General features: G+C 33.1%; 1 protein-coding gene across 2 annotated transcripts in view; it reads left to right on the top strand.

Annotated features, from left to right (window-relative positions):
* The first annotated feature begins 6,605 nt into the window (after positions 1–6,605).
* Positions 6,606–23,274, top strand: part of LOC6031734 (nucleoporin NSP1) — a 49,748-nt gene continuing 33,079 nt past the window's right edge. For both annotated transcript variants that reach the window (XM_038252999.1, XM_038252997.1), the window contains exon 1: positions 6,606–7,122. The gene's annotated coding sequence lies outside the window, so the exon portion shown is untranslated. The remainder of the gene's footprint in view (positions 7,123–23,274) is intronic.

The following is a 23,274-nucleotide window of genomic DNA, read 5'->3' as shown; positions in this document are numbered from 1 at the left end:
TCATCGGCCGACGAAACGCACACAAACACTCCTATGCCGCTGTGCATTTTTTTACATTTTAAATGAAAATGGAATTATTTAATAGTAAAAAATGTGAAAAAAACAAGTAAAAAATTTACAAGGGCCTGTAAAAAAAAGAAAAAAATACAAAGGCAAAAGATAATGATAGGAGATGGTAGGATAAACCAAATACTATCATAAACAAACATAAACAAAACATGATAAAATATGAAAAATGAAACAAGAAAAACTCTGGGGTGTGCCAAAAAATATTAAAATTACAAGCCAGAATTTCAACATTTCAATGAAATTTGGTATGTAAAATGCATTACACACGCTTTCAGTTAAAATTCTTTTGCGGTACATTACTTTGAAAATTCACTAAAATTCAAATGATTTTTGAACAAACTCAAACATGCTTAAAATGATTCTAGACGCAGGGGAATGCATTCAAAATTGATTTGATGATTGTACCTTTTTGAAATTTTTATTCCCATAAAAAATATAGATTTTGAAGGAAGAAGAGGAAGGGAGGGACAGAAGACCTACTTAATTCGTTTTTTGAAAATATTCCTTCACCAAACAAGTATCACAAAATGACGAATGATATTGCACAATCGCCAACAGGCCTATAAATCGACCCTCATCATCAGAGAGCACAGTGCGGGGGCGTATCTTGTCTTAAACACAAACAATTACACACTCATCGCCCGGCCAAAGCACACGCAGACACGCGGAAGGGGCAACAAAAACACCCCCTCCTAGGCTCAGATGGCCAATTTGGCACCTCCATCGTTCAACGTACGTGGACCGGAATCGTCGAGTCGGTTCGTTTTCGTTTTGCGGGGGTCAATTTTTCTCAAGTGAGCTCCAAAAAAGGTGCCAAAAAACGTTCCGTCTGCTGCTCCGGATCGGATCTTCATCCTATAGGATCTGGCGGGGTTGCTATTCGATACGCGAGTCTATTGGCCGCTTTTTTGCTTGTGTACTCTCTGTCATACGAACTACTTGAAGGTTTAGAGAGAACTTCGAACTTAGATCGTAGGCGATCGATGATTAACCCTTTTGGAGCCAAAGTAACATTTTTCTTAATTTTTTTTAAATGCAACATTCAGATTTGAAATGTTGATTTATTTACTAAAGGAAATTTTAAAGTTAAATGATCTTTTTCAATCGAAATTTCGATTAAACAACTTATTGATTTGGAACCTAAAGGGATAACCAGGCAGCAAAAAAGTGTGATTCCGCCCACACGTGGACCTCACAACCACTGGGGGATGACGAACTTTGCCGGTTGTAGTTGACCAAAGTCTGCAATGGCGCTCAACTACCTCAATCAAAGCTCTGTTAGATATTCACAACCAAAGAAAACCGTTTCATTTAAAGCAAACTTTGACCGGACCCCATCTAACAGTGCATTTAGCTGGTACTGACTCAAAACCTGTTCAAAAAATGATGGAGGCGAAGTTTTTTAAATTGCGGAAGATTTTTATTGCACTTGAGTGCAAACAAAAACAACCGCGGCCGCGAGTCCGCCTGTTTGTTCCTTCTAAATTCAATTTTGGATTGGGTTCGCTTTCACGATGTTTGAGCTGAACAAAAAAAAATTGTGAATAAAATTACGTTTGACGAATTTGGCTACGGATTTGTTTTGCTAGAAATTTTTCGTGGGAGGCCTGACGGAAGAAGCTGGGCATTGTTAGGAAGTTGATGCATTCATTTGTGTTAAATGATCAATCTTATTAAGATGTAGATACAGTTTTAACTAGGATTTTTTTGACACTGTCGGCTTCGTATTTCCATTTCGTTTTGCAGACATAAGCTTTGAAAAATATTTTAACGGCCTTGATAAAAAAAAAAACTATTTATTACCCAATACACCATTAAATTTTAAAATATGTTCTATTCAATCACATTGTAGAGAACAAATTTCAAAACAAGTTTCCTTAAACAAGTATCAACTTGCGTTTTGTCGTTCTACTAGCTTCAAAAAATCATAGCAGTAAACTCAGAAACACACTGAATAAAAATTGAAGCTTAGTTATAAAATAAATCAACCAAGAATTTAGTTAAATTTGAATCTTCATGCTAATCTATATATATAAAAAATTTCGACGGTTTTGTTCGAACGCGAATCAGTTAAATACGGAGCGTCGGATCGAGGTGCTTTTTGTTGCGTTGGGTTCGTAAAAGTCCAAGGAAGGTTCTTCTGCCAAAAAGTTACAACTTTGGCCACTCTGGAACCGATTCCAGAAAATCTGCAGATTGTATGGGAAAAGTTACGTAAAATCAAATTTTGATCACAGGAGGCTGAATAGGCAAAAAAGCTTAAAACGTCAACAAACGAAAAAAAGGCAGAACGAAGTTTGTCGGGTAAAGCTTGTTTGTTTATAATTTTGACACACTGAGAGCAATCTGTTTCTTGTTTCTTGTTTCTTGTTTCTTGTTTATTGTTTCTTGTTTCTTGTTTCTTGTTTCTTGTTTCTTGTTTCTTGTTTCTTGTTTCTTGTTTCTTGTTTCTTGTTTCTTGTTTCTTGTTTCTTGTTTCTTGTTTCTTGTTTCTTGTTTCTTGTTTCTTGTTTCTCGTTTCTTGTTTCTTGTTTCTTGTTTCTTGTTTCTTGTTTCTTGTTTCTTGTTTCTTGTTTCTTGTTTCTTGTTTCTTGTTTCTTGTTTCTTGTTTCTTGTTTCTTGTTTCTTGTTTCTTGTTTCTTGTTTCTTGTTTCTTGTTTCTTGTTTCTTGTTTCTTGTTTCTTGTTTCTTGTTTCTTGTTTCTTGTTTCTTGTTTCTTGTTTCTTGTTTCTTGTTTCTTGTTTCTTGTTTCTTGTTTCTTGTTTCTTGTTTCTTGTTTCTTGTTTCTTGTTTCTTGTTTCTTGTTTCTTGTTTCTTGTTTCTTGTTTCTTGTTTCTTGTTTCTTGTTTCTTGTTTCTTGTTTCTTGTTTCTTGTTTCTTGTTTCTTGTTTCTTGTTTCTTGTTTCTTGTTTCTTGTTTCTTGTTTCTTGTTTCTTGTTTCTTGTTTCTTGTTTCTTGTTTCTTGTTTCTTGTTTCTTGTTTCTTGTTTCTTGTTTCTTGTTTCTTGTTTCTTGTTTCTTGTTTCTTGTTTCTTGTTTCTTGTTTCTTGTTTCTTGTTTCTTGTTTCTTGTTTCTTGTTTCTTGTTTCTTGTTTCTTGTTTCTTGTTTCTTGTTTCTTGTTTCTTGTTTCTTGTTTCTTGTTTCTTGTTTCTTGTTTCTTGTTTCTTGTTTCTTGTTTCTTGTTTCTTGTTTCTTGTTTCTTGTTTCTTGTTTCTTGTTTCTTGTTTCTTGTTTCTTGTTTCTTGTTTCTTGTTTCTTGTTTCTTGTTTCTTGTTTCTTGTTTCTTGTTTCTTGTTTCTTGTTTCTTGTTTCTTGTTTCTTGTTTCTTGTTTCTTGTTTCTTGTTTCTTGTTTCTTGTTTCTTGTTTCTTGTTTCTTGTTTCTTGTTTCTTGTTTCTTGTTTCTTGTTTCTTGTTTCTTGTTTCTTGTTTCTTGTTTCTTGTTTCTTGTTTCTTGTTTCTTGTTTCTTGTTTCTTGTTTCTTGTTTCTTGTTTCTTGTTTCTTGTTTCTTGTTTCTTGTTTCTTGTTTCTTGTTTCTTGTTTCTTGTTTCTTGTTTCTTGTTTCTTGTTTCTTGTTTCTTGTTTCTTGTTTCTTGTTTCTTGTTTCTTGTTTCTTGTTTCTTGTTTCTTGTTTCTTGTTTCTTGTTTCTTGTTTCTTGTTTCTTGTTTCTTGTTTCTTGTTTCTTGTTTCTTGTTTCTTGTTTCTTGTTTCTTGTTTCTTGTTTCTTGTTTCTTGTTTCTTGTTTCTTGTTTCTTGTTTCTTGTTTCTTGTTTCTTGTTTCTTGTTTCTTGTTTCTTGTTTCTTGTTTCTTGTTTCTTGTTTCTTGTTTCTTGTTTCTTGTTTCTTGTTTCTTGTTTCTTGTTTCTTGTTTCTTGTTTCTTGTTTCTTGTTTCTTGTTTCTTGTTTCTTGTTTCTTGTTTCTTGTTTCTTGTTTTTTTATGTTTTTCTATTTTTTTATATTAAAAAAATATGTTTTCGAAACATTGCGAAGTGACTTGAAAAAAGAGAAAATCATCAAGCTCAAGATGTTATATTAATCTTGGATATGAGCAGTTCTCTACGGAATCGGTAATTTTTCTTTGATTTTAATTCTTGTATTTTTTTAATCCGGCTGAAACTTTTTTGTGCCTTCGGTATGCCCAAAGAAGCCATTTTGCATCATTAGTTTGTCCATATAATTTTCCATACAAATTTGGCAGCTGTCCATACAAAAATGATATGTGAAAATTCAAAAATCTGTATCTTTTGAAGAAATTTTTTGATCGATTTGGTGTCTTCGGCAAAGTTATAGGTATAGATATGGACTACACTGAAAAAAATTGATACACGGTAAAAAAAAATTGGTGATTTTTAATTTAACTTTTTGTCACTAAAACTTGATTTGCAAAAAAACACTATTTTTAATTTTTTTATAAGTTTTAGAGGACATAAAATGCCAACTTTTCAGAAATTTCCAGAATGGGCAAAAAATCTTTGACCGAGTTATGATTTTTTGAATCAATACAGATTTTTTCCAAAAATCGAAATATTGGTCGCAGAAATTTTTCAACTTCATTTTTCGATGTAAAATCGAATTTGCAATCAAAAAGTACTTTAGTGAAATATTGATAAAGTGCACCGTTTTCAAATTAAATCCATTTTTAGGTGACTTTTTTGAAAATAGTCGCAGTTTCTCATTTTTTTTTTAATTTGTGCACATGTTTGCCCACTTTTGAAAAAAAAATAATTTGAAAAGCTGAGAAAATTCTCTTTATTTTGCTTTTTCGGACTTTGTTGATACGACCCATAGTTGCTGAGTTATTGCCGTGCAAAGGATAAAAAACAGGAAAATTGATGTTTTCTAAGTCTCACCCAAACAACCCACCATTTTCTAATGTCGATATTTCAGCAACTATAGGTCCGATTTACAATGTTAAAACATGAAACATTCGTGAAATTTTCCGATCTTTTCGAAAAAAATATTTTCAAAAATTTTAAATCAAGACTAACATTTCAAATGGGCGTAATATTGAATGTTTGGCCCGTTTGAAATTTAAGTCTTGATTTTGAATTTTTGAATACTTTTTTCGAAAAGATCGGAAAATTTCACAAATGTTTTATACACTAACATTGTGAATCGGACCTATAGTTGCTGAGATATCGACATTAGAAAATGGTGTATTGTTTGGGTGAGACTTAGAAAACATCAATTTTCATGTTTTTTAACCTTTGCATGGCAATATCTCAGCAACTAAGGGTCGTATCAACAAAGTCCGAAAAAGCAAATAAAGAGAATTTTCTCAGCTTTTCAAAAATATATTTTTCAATAGTGAGCAAACATGGGCACTATTTTAAAAAATAAAAAACTGCGACTATTTTCAAAAAAGTTACCTAAAAAAGGTTATAACTTGAAAACGGTGCACTTTATCAAAAAATCACTTGAGTACTTTTTGATTGCAAATTCGATTTTACATCGAAAAATGAAGTTGAAAAATTTTTGCGACCAATATTTGGATTTTTTGAAAAAATCTGTATTGATTCAAAAAATCAGAACTCGGTCAAAGATTTTTTGCCCATACTGGAAATTTCTGAAAAGTTGGCATTTGATGTCCTCTAAAACATATCAGAAAATGAAAAAATTAAAAATAGTGTTTTTTTGCAAATCAAGTTTAAGTGATAAAAAGTTAAATAAAAAAATACCAATTTTTTTTACCGTGTATCATTTTTTTCGAGTTTAGTCCGTATCCATACCTACAACTTTGCCGAAGACACCAAATCGATCAAAAAAATCCTGCAAAAGATACAGATTTTTTGAATTTTCATGCATCATTTTTGTATGGACAGCTGCCAAATTTGTATGGAAAATTATATGGACAAACTAATGATGCAAAATGGCTTCTTTGGGCATACCGAAGGCACCAAAAAAGTTTCAGTCGGATAAAAAAATTACAAAAAAAAATCGAAAGACCGAAGTCTCAGAGAATTGCTCATATGTCATTTCAAATGCAGTTTCACTTGAATTAAAAAAAATCCGGTACACAATTTAGAAAAAAAAAACTAAATAATCTGTTAAATAAATGCGGTTAAACAAAAAAGCTATTGTATCTTTCTCTGCTTCGGGTTAAGGTTCAAAATCATAATACAAAACAAATTGTGGATGAGATTATTTGAAATATATTTAAAAGAGGAGAAGAAAAAAAAACTTTATTTAAACATTGCATTAAGAAATAAAAGATCGTAGAATGAAGAATTTGTAATATTTTAATGATTTTTGCTTCAAAATCAATAATGCACAAATAGGAATATACACCCATAACTTTTTACTGACATCCCCAGTGCATTTTTCTCGCGCCAACCCCAACTCGTCGCGATTCGCGAAAAATGAAGCTCAGAATCTGAGAGAAACCACCAACAGAAGGCAGAAAAAAAGGAAAAAAAAATCACATCACACAGTCACATCGACGACCACGATCCGACTACTACACAAACGGGCTTGAGAAGCTCGACCCAACAAGGCGGGCGCTCGCACAACAACATTAAATAACAGCGAACTGGTCGCCGAGCGTGCCATTAGTAGACGAACCGTCAATCCGAAAACAAGTGCCATTCTCCGCAAAAATACGCGCGCGATTTTATTTTGCAGTCCGGGTCGACACCCCTCACACCATCGTTTCTGGTTTTATGAGTTTTCTTTATTTTGAGTGAAAATTTTGGTTTTATTTTTTGTTTTTTTGAGTGATTTGAGGATTAATGTTTGATTTCATGGACTTTTTGGGAAAAAATAAAGTGTCTTGTTAAGTGATTTTAAGTTTTACGAACATTACGAACGATATCAACGAACTTTTAGTGTTTTTAAGTGCTGAAGATCTAACAGTGATTAACCTTCAAGATTTGTCCATATTTGAGTTTAAGTGCAGTTTTAACAACCGGAGCAGCATTCGTCCAACTAACGAGGATTAACACAGCTTGAAAGGCGCAGCAGCAGCAGTCTCTAATCAAGGATATTTGCTACTTAATCAACGGAAGATCAAATCTTCAAGCAGTTTTAGAGATTTGTCCAAGAATCCTTAAACGGTAAGTGATCAACTCGAAGGAAACCCATCGCTCTTGTTCATTAACTGCTTGTGTCACATAACGTTACAAAAGAGCACCCGCTAATTCCATCACTTCTCAATTTTCATTCAAAAAATCATTGAAATTCCTGAAATTTATGGGGGAGAAAACGCTAGTTATGGGGAGCATGGGCGAAAAACGGGCCGTTATCGATTTATCTACCAACAACCGGACGGAATGTGTCTTGGATACCGTTGGGAACTCCCGTCTGGAAGGTGGGGGTGGTTGGGGAAACATTGGAGCTCCCGCTGTTTGCGTTCCGATGGGGAGCAATACCGCCTGGAACAGTGGAATTTGAGCAGGGAGTGAAAGGATTCGGTCGACGCAATAAAAACGCAAACTCTTTTTTGGCGTCGAGGTTGAGGTTTAGTTGATGTTAGATTGATGGAATTTGGTTTGTTATTATGGCTCATGGTGGTATTTTGTCAACTTTAATTGAACTTTTGCAAATATTTTTCAAAGTTTATGTCGTCCTCTCTTATGAAAATTGGTCTGAAAAACCAGGGGGTAAAACATATTTTTTTTAAACTTTAAAATTTCATTGGAAAAAAGTCCAATCAACTGAAAACAATCTGGAATTATTTTTTTTTGCATTGATACTCATATTTAGCTTGTTTTAATTCGGTTGAAGATATTCGAATGTACAGCAAAAACTTTTTTTTCCTCGCAAAATATAAAAAAATGTTTCCCCCCTTCCGAAATACCTTATGAGCAAAAAATATAATTATTAGAGCAGTTCTCTCAGATTTCAGTCATTCGATTTTTTTTGTATTTTTTAATCCGACTGAAACTTTTTTGGTGCCTTCGGTATAACCAAAGAAGCCATTTTGCATCATTAATTTGTCCATATAATTTTCCATACAAATTTGGCAGTGGGCTGTTTGGGTGAGAATTGGAAAACATCAATTTTCCTGTTTTTAAACCTTTGCATTGCAATATCTCAGCAACTAAAGATCGTATCAACAAAGTCCGAATAAGCAAAATATAGAGAATTTTCTCAGCTTTTCAAAAATATTTTATCCAAAAGTGTGCAAACATGTGCATTAATTTAAAAAAAATGAAAAACTGCGACTATTTTCAAAAAAGTCACCTAAATATGGATTTAACTTGAAAACGGTGCACTTTATTAAAATTTTACTGGTACTTTTCGATTGTAAATTTGATTTTACATCGAAAAATAAAGTTGAAAAATTTCTGCGACCAATATTTCGATTTTTTGAAAAAATCAGTACTGATAAAAAAAATCATAACTCGCTCAAAGATTTTTTGCACAACCTGAAAATTTCTGAAAAGTTGGCATTTTATGTCCTCTAAAACATATCAAAAAATAAAAAAATTAAAAATAGTGTTTTTTTGCAAATCAAGTTTTAGTGATAAAAAGTTAAATAAAAAAATCACCAAATTTTTTTTACCGTGTATTATTTTTTTCCAGTGTAGTCCATATCCATACCTACAACTTTGCCGAAGACACCAAATCGATCAAAAAATTCCTTCTAAAGATACAGATTTTTGAATTTTCATACATCATTTTTGTATGGACATCTTCCAAATTTGTATGGAAAATTATATGGACAAATTAATGATGCAAAATGGCTTCTTTGGGCATACCGAAGCCACCAAAAAAGTTTCAGTCGGATTAAAAAATACAAAAATTAAAATTGAAGAAAAAAGACCGATTTCGTAGAGAATTGCTCATTACTGAAATTTGAAATTATCCTTTAAAACCTTGCACAATTGATGGTAAAGTTTTTAAATAGGTTACATAAACTGGATGGTTTGAATTTATTTTATATTATTTTTTCAAGTTTTTTAATGTATTTTTATTCAAATGGGGTAACTTATGGCTTTTAGCAAATTTTTAATTTTAGGACCACAGATTGGTTGAAGTCATAAAACCTTTGAGATTTTTTTTCCATTAATTCATTGATATTTTGCAAAAAAAATCGGTAGAAGCATAATAATGTGTAATGAAACAGCGTGATTTCCAGAAAAAAAAAACTTTTCAGGAAAAAATAGTCATCGCTACTTTCAAATGTATCTGACAGGAAATTTCCACAGCTTTCCATTGCTTCTAAGAGCGAAATTTCATACTCTTGAAAAGTATTTTTCCTGAAGCAACAAGTAATTTGTAGTCAATTTCGAGTACACAATTTTTTGTTGTACTTTTGTCCTATAAAAGTTGAAATAGTATGTCATGACTCATCTTTTCAAGAAAAAAGCGTTTTAAATTGCAATTTATACTAGTTTAGTTGTTTTGCAATATTTTTTTTTTTAAAAACGCAAGTTTTGACGAAAACTAACTTTTTAGCAAAAACTATTTGTTTGCGGTACTGTACATAAAAATTTTTCAAAAATTCTATTTTTTTTTAACAAGCCCAAACATGCTGAAAAAAATCTACACGTAGGGAAATACATTAAAAATGGATTTAAACTGATTGCACTTGAATTTGTATTGAAATTCTGAAGTTTTTTGACAAAATATCTTTTTGTCCCCTGATTTTTCGGCCCGATTTTGAAGGGGAGAAGGTAACAATTTTTTTTAAATATTTCTACCAGCATTATCTTAATTTATTTTTCAACTTTGAGCTTCATTACACAGAAAAAAAATTATGGTAGTATTCATCAAGAAATGGTGACAGATTTTATGTCTAAAAAAATGATTAATTTTACCCCAGAATATGATGAATTTTCATCATCTTTTGTTGAATATTCATCAGGTTCACATTTTTACACATTTTTTATGTGTTATTACTCAAAAAAAGAGGTAATATTCTACCTACCAAATTTTCAACATTCCAAAATTCAACTTTTTTTTCTGTGTATAAAATTCTAATTTAAAGAAATGGTTAAACAAAAAGTATCACAGCAGTTATGCCACCGTCAACATTTTCTAAAATAACAGTAATATATAAAATATAAATTTTCGTCAACTTTCACGACTTTTCCGATCGCAAAAAAATAGCAAAAAAAATAATAGCACGAAACCAAAAATGTCAAAATAATAGCACGAAACCCTTATTTCATATGGAGATTTTCAGAAAAGTGAAAATTTGACCATTTTCCGGGTAAATTTCACCAGATTTTTTTTCTGTAGAGTTGTTAAGCTGAACCGAAAAACGCGTTTAGCCGATTTTTTTTATATTTTGTTTTTAAAGCGTATTTCGGTTCAGTTTGACAACAACTCTACATAAAAAATCCGGTGATTTTTTCCGGAAAATGGTCAAATATTCACTTTTCTGAAAATCTTCATATAAAATCCGGGTTTCGTGCTAACTAACTATTTTGACAGCCTTACGCCTTACGTTAATAATCTACATACCTGGTGCATAAGCGCCGTGTAAAAAGTGACAGTTCGTCACTTTTTAGTTTGACTTTAACCAACCAACGGGGTACAAACTAAAAAAGTTTCAAACGAAAAAGTGGTTAAGTGTAATCGATTAAAAATGCAAAAATAAACGTTTAAAAAAATATCATTACAGCAAATCTATTTGAAAAGAGCATAAACCGAAAAAGGTCTCCGATCGGGCTCAAAACAATAAGACCCATATTTTTTTTTGTATGACCATTAGGGTGGGTACGTTTTTCAAAAAGTTCTCGGATCAAGTTTTAGTATGGTTCGCCTTGTAGGGCATGCCCATAGGGACTTTCATGCCAAATATCAGCTCATTTGGTTGTAAACTGGCTGCGCGCATCAGGGTGAAAGTTTACATGCGAATTACTATGGGAAATTGGAACTTTTTGTTCAAACGCTCCTACAGGTCTGGGAAAATCACGCGCCAACTTCTGGTATGGTCAGGCCTAAGAAGAATGGTCTGGAGAACACTTTTCCCGAAGAGAGCATATGGATTCGTTGTCCCTAGACCTGGCGCATCGGCAAACAATCCGATGTCTCCGGAATCAACGTTTTTCCCTGAAAAGCATAAAATTTTCCTTAGCATGCTATGAAAGCTTGATGCACACCGCGACGCCATATGTCAGACAGCTACCACGTGGGTGAGAAACGGCTGGAATATTCAATTGCAAACCTTCTTTTAACTAGAAAATGATCATTTCGAGCGATCCTGATATTATTTAGTCGAATTCAGAATCTTTGCATGGCAAATTTGTATTTTTTTGCAAATATTTCAACCACGTGGTAGCTGCCTGACGTATGGCGTCGCGGTGTGCATCAAACTTTCATAGCATGCTAAGGAAAATTTTATGCTTTTCAGGGAAAAACGTTGATTCCGGAGACATCGGATTGTTTGCCGATGCGCCAGGTCTAGGGACAACGAATCCATATGCTCTCTTCGGGAAAAGTGTTCTCCAGACCATTCTCCTTAGGCCTGACCATACCAGAAGTTGGCGCGTGAATTTCCCAGACTTGTAGGAGCGTTTGAACAAAAAGTTCCAATTTCCCATAGTAATTCCCATGTAAACTTTCACCCTGATGCGCGCAGCCAGTTCACAACCAAATGAGCTGATATTTGGCATGAAAGTCCCTATGGGCATGCCCTACAAGGTGAACCATACTAAAACTTGATCCGAGAACTTTTTGAAAAACGTACCCACCCTAATGACCATTAGAGTGACTGAAATCGTGGGAGAGTGGTCCCAAAAAATTGCAATTTTCGTAAATTTTCGCAAAAAAAAATATTAAAAGGTTTCAAAACTTTTTTTTTTGGTTTCAAACAAATAACTTTCATTTGCGTCCAAAAGAACTAAAATTTGCTGAAGTTAAAAATTTCTTGAAAAAAAAATGGCTTTAGTGAAAATTTACAAAAATTACCTTTTTTGGGAACACTTTAGTACGGAGTAAGTCACAATTAGGGTCTAATTATTTTGGCCTTGGCCTTGGCCTTTATTTGGTTTATGCTCTATTTAATTGAAATTTATAGTTATCATCTGACTGTACACATTTTTTCAATTTACTTTAATATTTAGGAAATTGTTATTTTGTTGCACCTAATTGTTTGGATTTTCAATAGACAAAAACTTGAAATATAATTTGCATTGCATAGTGGTACAGATCGCATTTTTTTTAGAAATTGGATTTTACAGTTTTGAAACTTATGTGACTTCAGAAGAGTTGCTGCAAATTTTGGGTAAATTCTAAATTAGGGTGGTTCACGATTAGGGTGTTTTACAAAACCAAGATTTCCAGGAATATTATCAGGATTTTTTTACTCTTAATGATGGTTTTTTGGCATGCCAATCCAAGCAAATTTTACACATTCTACGACTAATTAACTGTCAAAAGTTTATGTTTTAAAACCGATTTTAAGAGAGAGAGGGGAGATCAGTATTTCTAAAAAAAAGGATTCACGAGTTTGGGGATGGCCCAAATTACATATAATGGAAATCCCAAGTAGCAATGCGCAACATGCTAAAAATGACTAAGTTTTTTTTAAGTTGCATCTAGGGATCAGAAGTCAAAACTGCAACAATCTTGCACAATATGTAACAATTATGTTTCAACAACGTTTCCTCGTTGGAGCATCTTTTTTGGAAACGGAATTCACGCTCTTCAAGTTATTGCTTTTGCAATGTTTCGGCAGCATAATAATAACAATATTTTTGAACATCGGGGTGACAACCGCTCGTCGTGTGTTTTTTGATTTTTTTTTTCTGTTTTTACGTGTCCTGCGGAATATTTCCCTCAGCACCATATAGCTCGGTTCATAAGCCAACAGTACAGAACTGAACTGAATCGGATGGACCAAGAAAAATGGCACGGACTGAAGCCGCTGAAAAATCCCACTTACAATCGAACGGAACGGAACGGATCACTTATTCTCCGCTGGAGAAAGGCTAGAAGATAACCGAGCGGCTGATGTTCAGGAAAAGCTTGCTAAACAGGAAACTCGAAGACCACAATGAGTAGATCCAGATTGTCCGACCTGAGTCAGAGGTAAACCATCGGTCCCGAATCCATGCAGGAGCAGTTGAACGCCCGGAAGAAACGGGTCTGCTGTGCGAAGGCAACATAAAAAAATATGCGAGCCAGCCCCAGCCGGGAAAATCTTCTGAAGTTGGTCGATTTTTGGAATCACGATTATCTATGTTTTATTTGTAAATTGGAGGAAGAATATTGTTGAAATTAATTGAAGATTTAGAATAAACAACTTGAAAAGATCACAAATTTTGTATTTCTTTGTCGGATTCTGAAGACCTTGTGATTGATGCTAACGATTGATTTTGTTTGACAGCTCCAGCAAATCACTGGGGCTGGAATATTGCGGTGGCAACAAAAATACAACGTTAAAATAACGTCATCAGATATTAATGTTGCTGTTTTGTTACAACAACATTGCATAAAATTCAAGAAACTTAATGTGTTGGAAACTCATCTGAAACGTTTTTGCAACATTTTTAAAGCACAACTACTTTGCTGTTTCATTTGCTTGAATGAAAATTAACAGGGACGTAATAAGGGGGCTTGATTTGGAACACATGTTATTATTAATTCTGTTTCTGCTGCTGGTTTACTGCTTTTTTGACAAATTCTTGATAATTATTGATTTATTTGAGTTTTATGTTGTCCAATTAATTAAACATGTTTTTTTTTTGCTGGGAATTAAAACTATAATTAAAAATTTATAAAGTAAAACAGGAGTACAATTTTAATATCTTTGCAAAACTAAAAAAAAATGCCGGTAAATTGCAATTGTAGCAATGCGATGCAAAGACTTGAAAGTGTATAAAAGATATACAAAATAGTATATAAGGAAAATACAAAATTTTGACGGTTTTGTTCGAACGCGAATCAGTTCGATACGAAGTGTTGGATCGAGGTGCTCTTTGTTAGGGAAAATATGCCCATTTTAAGCCTAATAACTTTATACTTCATTTAAAATATTTGATTGCAAGCATTTGTCGTTATCAAACCTTTTCTTAATTTTTATTTTTTCAAATATTAAAAAATATATATTGGTAGACTTTAAAATTGTACCTCCTGCAGAGAATAAATATATACACCCAAACTCCGATGATTTTATACCAATCGTTGGCAGACGATCTGGGTCACTTTTCAGTTTGACACTCTCTTTACACGGAGCTCACACACAGTACCAAGTGATTGGTTTGATAGTAAGTGTGTGTCCCGTGTAAAAATGACAGTTCGTCTTTTTTTCAGTTTTACTTAGTCAAACCAATTCAGACCTAAAAAGTGTCAAACGAAAAAGTGACCAACCACCGGGGGTTTAGTATACTAGTTTTACACAATCGTTTATCGCATTCTTCTCATAAAAATTATTTGTAATGCATATTTGAATCAACCATTGCTTTCTGATGAAAACTTAATTTTACAAGAAAAACAAAAAATACAGTTACAATGTTCTAAAGGTTCCTGAATAATTGTATTTCTGCTAAACTTCTGACAAAATTGAACTAAACATTATGTTTTATGCAATAATAGTAAGGTTTTTTTTTCTCCAAAAATTCAACTTAAGTTATAGAAGAATCCAAATCAAATTTAATTGTTCGCTCTATAGCATTGCCATTGCCTTCACATGAAAATTTGTGGTAGACTGTAAATTTTCAACTCCTGTTAAGAACAAAACTAATTGTGATTTGTGTAGCAAGTTAGAATTTACTCTTGATTCCTAATAAAAATCTAGTTTGCATAAAAACAACAATTTTCTTACAGCTAATTTTATGACAGGTTCCTGAATACAGCCCTGTGCGTACAAAGCGCCATGATGGTAGATAGCAAAAACAAACTTTAATGGTCAATTTTCAGCTATTTAAACCCATTTTGAAGTTTTTTTTGCCACAGAACTGACATTCTACGTAGCTTGGATTAAAACTTATGTAATTTTCAGATATACTTGCAAACTTTTTTAATTTTGATACTAAAATGGCTCTAGAAAAGATGCCAAATTTTCAAAAGATTGAGGGCGCATGAAAAAATCATGAGTAGAATGCAATTTTACTCGGTAAACTTGAAATGGCAAAAGACATAAACCTCCTATACACTTAAGAAAAGCAATTTTGTTAGTTGTTGACGTAAAATGCGACAGGGTTATTTTTCAGACTTATCCATTTTTGATTTGCAGCGAAACCAAAACCGAAACATTTTTATTCTGAAATTAATTAGAAGTTTGTTGCGCTTGAAATCATTTCGGCTTCACATTTGATTTCAAGCAACCCAAAATTTCACCATTTTAGTAACATATTTGCAACATATTTGTTACATTGTTGCAACACCATCAATTTCTCCTATATAAATTAGCATCGCATAGGAAACATTGCCGCAACACGTTTACAACTATCTGGCTATTGTTGCCAATCGCGTTGTTGCCGTGCGCTTTTTTTGTCGCCAGAAGTGTTGCGAATATGTTGCCTGAGCGATTTTGGGTTGCTTTGGATTAGTTGCAAATAAGGCTTGGCAACAATAATTGCTGCTTGGGGCGTATATGTTAAGAAGATAACTTATTTCAATTGGGTCCTAAAATGAAGCTTAGATTCCTGATATTATTGTTTACAGCGATAAAGCTTATTTTTCTGAGTACAATGACCCTTTGTACGACCACATAGAGTTTAAAATGGATTTTTAAATCAATTTTAGAAAATTAACCTCGCGGTCCTTCTTGACAGAAAAGTTCCTACTTGACAGCTCGTTCCAAGGGGACCACAGTTGATCCATCAAAAAATGTTGTCTTGTCATTATTTTTTTTTGCATTAAAATGAAAAAAAGTGATCAGAAATGGTTTTTGATCGTGTTTTTTACCGTTGTACATAAAAAATGACATAGGGCTTTAGTACCCAATTGTTATTGTTTTTTTATTCTTAAACTATATATAAATGGTTTCAATTTCAAGAACGATTTTTCAAAAATATAGATTCATACACTTTATTTATTAATCACCCTAACATCCTCAGTCCGCGAGTCATTGAGTCTGCCAAAACTTACTCACTAAGGAAAAAACAGTAGTAAGCCAGCAGAAACCAATGACCTTATTTGCCTACGGAACTATGTTGGCTCTCCAGCTTAGAAAGCACGCCAAGAGGTGTGGGGGTGGGAGCAGGGGTACAAGAACTTGCTGCCAAAAACAGGTGTATGGAGTCACGAATTTACCCAGCATGGTTTTTTTTTCTCTTTTTGCCATGTTTATTTATTTTACCTTGCACGAGTGTGAGTGTTAAGGAGAATCCATTCGGCGATGTCAATGTCGAGGAAAATTGGAAAATGAAAACATTCGAATGAGGGGGTGGGGAAAGGGTTTTCAATTGGCCCCCAAACTGACACCTGGGATGGGCTATTTTTATGTTCTTTGTTATGTTTAGATTAGATGGTGTGATCTTGTTTTTTTTTTGTATTTATTTTGCTGATTATTTTTGATCCTGTTTAGCAACATATCTTGAGATCAAATAGTTTTTTTTATGATTTTTACAGCAATTAGTCCATTTTAATTCAACATAACTTTCACCAAACTATTCGCTTTGCGTTTTCTGTCCACAGAATACCAAACAAACATGCAAACCAAAGCAATTCTGTTCACATTCCTTCACAGTACTGCTCGCACAGTGTGCACCATTCTGACAACAGGAACTCAACTTCAGTCATAACACCCCATCAAGGACGAAATCTAGGTCAAACAGCCCAAATCCTCCCCTTCTCCAGGAGTGGTGCGCCTCTTTTGATGAGGTCGTCCTGGTGCACGAAAAGTAGGGAAATTAATTCTCCTCACGTTGTCCTATCTTTTCGAGCCTTTTCCTTTATACTTTGAAGTAAAGCAGGAAAATGGCATCATCCACTACAGCACACGGTGTGAAGTGTGTGTCATTCGGGCGATTATGCAGGCCAAAGTTTTCTCATTTAAGTTGGTTGGAATTGAAAAACTGTTTGAAACGATGATTAGTTTGTTTACTGCGCTCAAAGTTCTGGAGTGCGGTGAAAAATTACTTGTTTGTGGGTTGCATAATGGGAAAATAGGGCGATTTTTTGATCGAGATTAGATCCAATCCTGTTGAGAACTGGAAATTAGAAACTAGAAAAGTTGCACGCGGAAAAAAGTCGATAAATCTAGATTTGTGTGGGGATGTGACTCGACTGCGATTGACGCCAAGTGTGTGTAGGCTTTGACGGCTATATTTTAAATAGTAAATCCCGTGTCGTTTGATTGGACGGTACAAGTTGTTTCGGCTAAGACTTACTAGGAGCTGGTGAGAGGCGTTTGAAACATGGAATGTGCCTTTGAGTGGTCTGGCAAATTGAAATTGTCGGATTGAGAGTGGTTTCTGCAGAGCAATTGAAAAAAATCAAAGCAACTTTGTAATTAGTGAAATAAAACATTGAAAAGTATCGCAGGAGGTTAAATATATTCTGCTGAAATCAATGCAAAGCAATTTAAATAAGTTTCATTTTTAAGAAGAACTTCTAGTTTTCTGACAATTTAATTAACCATGAATCCCTCTCGATAATTAAATTTCATAAATTATCACATGGTAAACCAATACTAAAAAAAAAGTTTAGTAAAAAAATCCTTATAAACATAAATCATAAAAAAATCTGAATGTTTTCCAGGCTTTAGTTTGAATTAAACTAATATGAAGGAAAACCACAATACCAACCAAAAATTTCGAAGCTTATGCATTAATTTTGACAAAAATAGACAAATCTCGTAAGTACAGAAAAAAATCCAAGATGGGTCATTCTCCGCCAACTCACACAGCAGTTACTCCGACCCCTCTTCGATTTACAAAAACCTAAAAAAATAAAATCGTGATAACTCGTGATGGTTACAAGCAATCCCCTTATGTTTATACTTTTTCCAATTGTCTGCTTTACAACTTGTAGAACATTGAAACGCTCTAAGAAATAACCATGCAAAGTTACAAAAACACGAAATTTGTTCTAAATTTGAAAATAACTGTTTCTAAAAGTACATTAATTACAGTACATCCCTTTTAAAGCCATGTACCCCAATTTTAAAAAGTTGGGTAGCGGAAAACAGCAGTGGTGTTTAAACTATGTTGAAGAAAATCCAAATTTCTGTTACAGTCAAAAAAATCAAAATATCAATAAACTCATGAAAATATCACGCTTTCTAAAGTATTGTGTCAACTTTGTATATGGGTTTCTAAAATTTAAAATAAAAAAAACACATAAAACACTTTCTTATTATTTGCCTTTAAACAAAAAACAAATACTAAAATTATTTCCAAACTATTTTTTTTTTTTTTTTGCTCAACAAACCTAAATTTTGCTCAAATTTTCAGTCGTTAACAGCAATCTTGTTTAAATTTTCACACGGTTCTACAAACAGACACAATTTAGACATGGTGCACAAGTTGGTTAAAATTAATTTAAGAATGTTGCCATTTAAAAAAAAAATATTAATTTTTTTCAAAAATAGAAAATGTTGTTAATATTTTGAAAGTAGGAGCGGTACAAAATTTTAATATTTTTTTGCCTTCAAACAAAAAACAAATATTAAAATCATTTCAAAACTAAAATTTTAGTGCTCAACAAACTTAAATTTTGCTCAATTTTCAGTCGTTAGCCGCAATCTTGTTTAAATTTTCACACTGTTCTAAAAAAGACACAATTTGGACATGGTGCACAAGTTGGTTAAAATTCATTTTAGAATGTTGCCATATTTTTTAAATAATCATTTTTTTTAAATAGAAAAATTATGTTAATATTTTGGGTTTTCATATTTTGATTTGAAATTCAATTTGCAATCAGAAAATTTGATATCGTTTACCGTTTTCAAGTAAACCACTTAAAATTTTTGTATGTGTAAAACGTGACTTTTTCACTTGAAGAAGTTATGACCAAGCTTGACCATTTCTGAAAATATTTTCTTAAGATGACAATATTTCCTATAACTTTGATTCAAATACATTAAAGATATAACCAATGATTGCTGAGATACAGCCTCTGAAAGAAAAACAGAACAAAAATATGTTTTTTATGCATCATCAAAACGCGCCAATTTTTTGAATAACGATAACTATGAAAATTTGCGTCCCATTTTCAATATCAAAAAATTTCCGTTCTTTCGAAAAATTATATCTTCTAAAAAATAAATAAATCATCGCTAAAATTTGATATGGCCAAATAAAAGCGTTTCAGAGTGTTTTTTTTAAATATAAGGGTTGATTTGAATTTTTTTTGTTGAACACAAAATTTTATGCAAGTTTTTTTTTTAAATCAAAATTGTACGTTTACTTGCTGAACTATCGTCACATAAAAAATCGACGCTTTTTGCTCATGTTAGAAAAAACTTAATTTTTCCTGTTTAGTTGTCTTTCAGAGACTTTATCTCAGCAACCATTGGTACCATCTCCTATATCTGTAAAGGAAATTCGTAAGATATTTTTTGATCTCTTCGAAAACAAATATTCAGGGATGATCAAGCTTGGTCATGACTATTACAGGTAAAAAAGTCGAGTTTTTAACAAAACAAAAATGCATTTTTTAAACTAACTGGCAGAGCCTTATTGTTGCAAAAAGCACCACACAGTAAAAAATTGTGGAAGGTGTAATTTTGGAAGGTTGAATATTACCTCTTATATGATGTTATTTTACCTCAATTTAGACTGAAAAAGCGACATTACATCAGAAAAGTGGTAAAATTACACAATTTCAGAGGTAAAATTACACATTTTTTCTGACATAAAATATGTACCTCTTTCCAGATGTAATATTACCATGTTTTTTTTCTGTGTGGTACACAGCAAAAAAAGTGTAAATTTGAAAGGTGTAATTTTAGAAGGTTGAATAATACCTCTTTTATGATTTAAGTTTACCTCAATTTAGACTGAAAATGCGACCTTACATCAGAATAGTGGTAAAGTTACACATTTTTTCTGACATAAAAGATGTACCCCTTTCCAGATGTAATATTATACCATGATTCTGGATTCGATTGCTTAGTAAAGGGAAGATAGTGTATCATCATAAGCTGGACCTTATCGCGACATGGAAAAAAATCACTTTTTACCTATTTTCAAGCTAATTTGAAATTACGTATTTATTTGAAATATTGGCAGCACTGCCAGATGAATTTTGATCTACTTGGGTCGATAGAGGCCATTTTAAGCCATCTTAATACAAAACAAGTGAGATGTTTCAAAAATTGTTATTTGGCGCAATTCAATACTCTGTGTGAAGAGTCGAATCAAAAACATTGGGTATTTTTTTAGAATGTAATAACAACTTTGCCGAAGACTTCAAATTGATCAGAACATCTGTTCCCGAGATTTTTTTTGAATGCAAAATGGCTTCTTTGGTCATAGAAAATGTACACACAAAATATCATCGAACTGAAAAATACAAAAATGAAATTATCTAAGAATTTGCTTATTCTTGGGAGAATTGCTAAAGAACTTTGTTACATTTTTGTGCTATTTTTTCTTTTTTTAATTGATACATTTTTTTATAGAACTTTAAATTCAGTTCGAACTTTCAATTTCATAAAATAACAAAATATTGCAATAGAAAAAACACATTTCAAGAAAGATGCAAATTGTGTTATCCAACAATCAATTTACAAGACAAATAACTTGTTGTCCATAACCAGAGTCTAAATAGCTCTAGGTGATACCCATTTACACACGCAAATTACACGACAGCTATCAGTGACTTCAATCAGACATGTGATGTAGCAAGAAAATTCCTGCTTTTCATTGCCTCTACTACTGAATCAACGGGGACGACTCCTATAAGCCATATAATTTTCTCACGCTGTAAGAGATTTTTCCTGCGTCGTTGTCGTAGCTGTTTTCGCTAGAACATTTCATGCAAATCAGCTGCAGTTGTGACAAGAAAGAGGCAAAATAAACTGTCAATGCCAATGTCACCCAGTCGCGACTCGCGATTTTGCTCAAGGGGCGAAATTTAATCAATTCCAGCCCGTCCGCTGACTAACCACAACTAGCTGACGGCTGACCGCCCACGCACGTGCCTCCAACGCCGCTAGCAAATTCTTAACCTACTCAACTTGGGACACAATGAGCCGCTATTGATTCCGGCTGAGCTTGGAAACCGTCGGTGCACTGAATAAATCGGAGCCATTTAGCTTCCCTTCAGAAAAAAGCGTTCCGATGGACGTAATTAGTCCGAGTCAAGTAGCTGCTGCACGCTACCCGCCAAGTTAAAGTATACTAAGAGCAATCTGAGCGCGATCGGGCTGCGATTTGCACGCACTATGGGCCCATGTTAAAGACTTAATTAGATGCTAATGAAATAGGGGGGGTTCTGGGCAATCTGAGAACAAACCGGCAAGAAGAAAAATGGTTTCCAATGTTGACAGAAGGGGTGATGTAGGAGAGTGTGCCGTAAAAATGATTTCCTCAAGGAAGAAATTGTCGTGCAACATGCGATTTCTTGGAAATGAGTGAAATGGTTGATTCGATTTGATAGGACGATTGTGCATGATTTGAGAGAAATGTTTTAGATGGAACTATAACGCCACAATATGACGTGTTGTTTGTTTCTGGAAATGATTCAGCATACAATTGAATTGAATATTTTCAAACAAAATATTGTTTAAATTTTGAAATCAAGACTAACCTTTCAAAATGGTCAAATGTTCAATATTACCCAATTTTGAAATGTTCGAATTGATATAAAAAATTTAAAAATATTTTTTTCGAATAAAGTGGAACATTTTACCAATGATTTATTTATTAACATTGAAAATAGGACTGAGATATTGGAACTAAAAAATAAAAGGCTGATTGGATAAGACTTAAAAAACTTTTATATTATTGATTCTGTTTACTTTTTTTCGTTGTATTGTAAATTTTCTCAACCTTTCGAAAAAAAATCAGGGATGGAGGACAATCATGAATAATATTTTGGGAAAATCGAAACAATGGAATTTTATGTAAAATTGTTTTCTTCGATTGCATTTTTTTTTATTTTACATTAAAATAGGAAGTCCACAAACATTTGCGAGTAAAATATACATGTTAGGGTACCCAAATTTTTGTAATTGAAATACGCAACTTTTGGTACCCTAACATGTATAGGTCATCGCTGAAATTTTCAAGTTATCGCAGTTTTAGTGAAAAAAGTAGTTTTTTCCTGATTTCGTCATTTTCCCGTTTTTGCGCGTGGCGCGTCGAAAGACCCAGTTTTTATTTTTAAAAATCGTATCTCAGAGTGTTGAAAACATAACTTCACAATTTTTCGATATAATATGTAATATTTTCCGAGGAATCAGGTAAAAATATTTTCAGACATAGGCTCTTTGGTTCCGAGACCTTTAAAACAGCATATTAAGTTTTCATACGACAATTTCAAATGTTACGCTAGATTTTTGAAACTTCTTACAATTTTTCACAAATAGCCAAACTAATCACTTTTCTTTTGCGTCTAGGACAGTTAAAATCAGATGAAATGGCGCGGAGATATGATTTTTTGAAAAAAGTGGTTTTTGCGAAAATCGACGAAAATTGCAAATTTTCGGACCACCCTAACACGGCGTAGGTCACCCTAATGGCCAAACAAAAAAATACGGGTCTAATTAATTCGGTCAAGGAACCCTCAGAAACCCCGATCCGAGCACTTTTGTTTTTTTTCATGCTGTTTTCGTGGGGAATTGCTGTATATATAATATATTAAAATGGCGAGGAGTTATGATTTTTCATAAAAAGTGGTTTTTGCGAAAATCGACGAAAATGGCCATTTTCAGACCACCCTAACACGGCGTAGGTCACCCTAAATGCCAAATAAAAAAATACGGGTCTAATTATTTCGGCCAGGGAACCCCCAGAAAAATTTTGAGCCCGATCCGAGCACTTTTGTTTTTTTTCCATGCTGTTTTCGTGGGGAATTGCTGTATATATATATATATATATATATATATATATATATATATATATATATACAGCAATTCCCACAGCGCATGAAAAACAAAGATGCTCAGATCAGCTCCTGGAATTAGACCCTGTTTGGCCATAAGTGGCCTACGCCGTGTTAAAAATGGCCATTTTCGTCGATTTTCGCAAAACCTTTCGAAAATCATAACTCCTCGCCATTTAACCGATTTCAATTGTCTTATACGCAAATGAAAGGTAATAAGTTGGCCTTTAGAAGAAAAATAGTAAGAAGCTTCAAAATCTAGCCTAACATATGAAAGGGCGTATGAAACTTTAAAATGCCGTTTTGACGGTGTC

Source organism: Culex quinquefasciatus, chromosome 2 (assembly GCF_015732765.1).
Source record: "Culex quinquefasciatus strain JHB chromosome 2, VPISU_Cqui_1.0_pri_paternal, whole genome shotgun sequence".
Taxonomy (NCBI): domain Eukaryota; kingdom Metazoa; phylum Arthropoda; class Insecta; order Diptera; family Culicidae; genus Culex; species Culex quinquefasciatus.
This window is presented reverse-complemented; position numbering and strand designations above follow the sequence as displayed.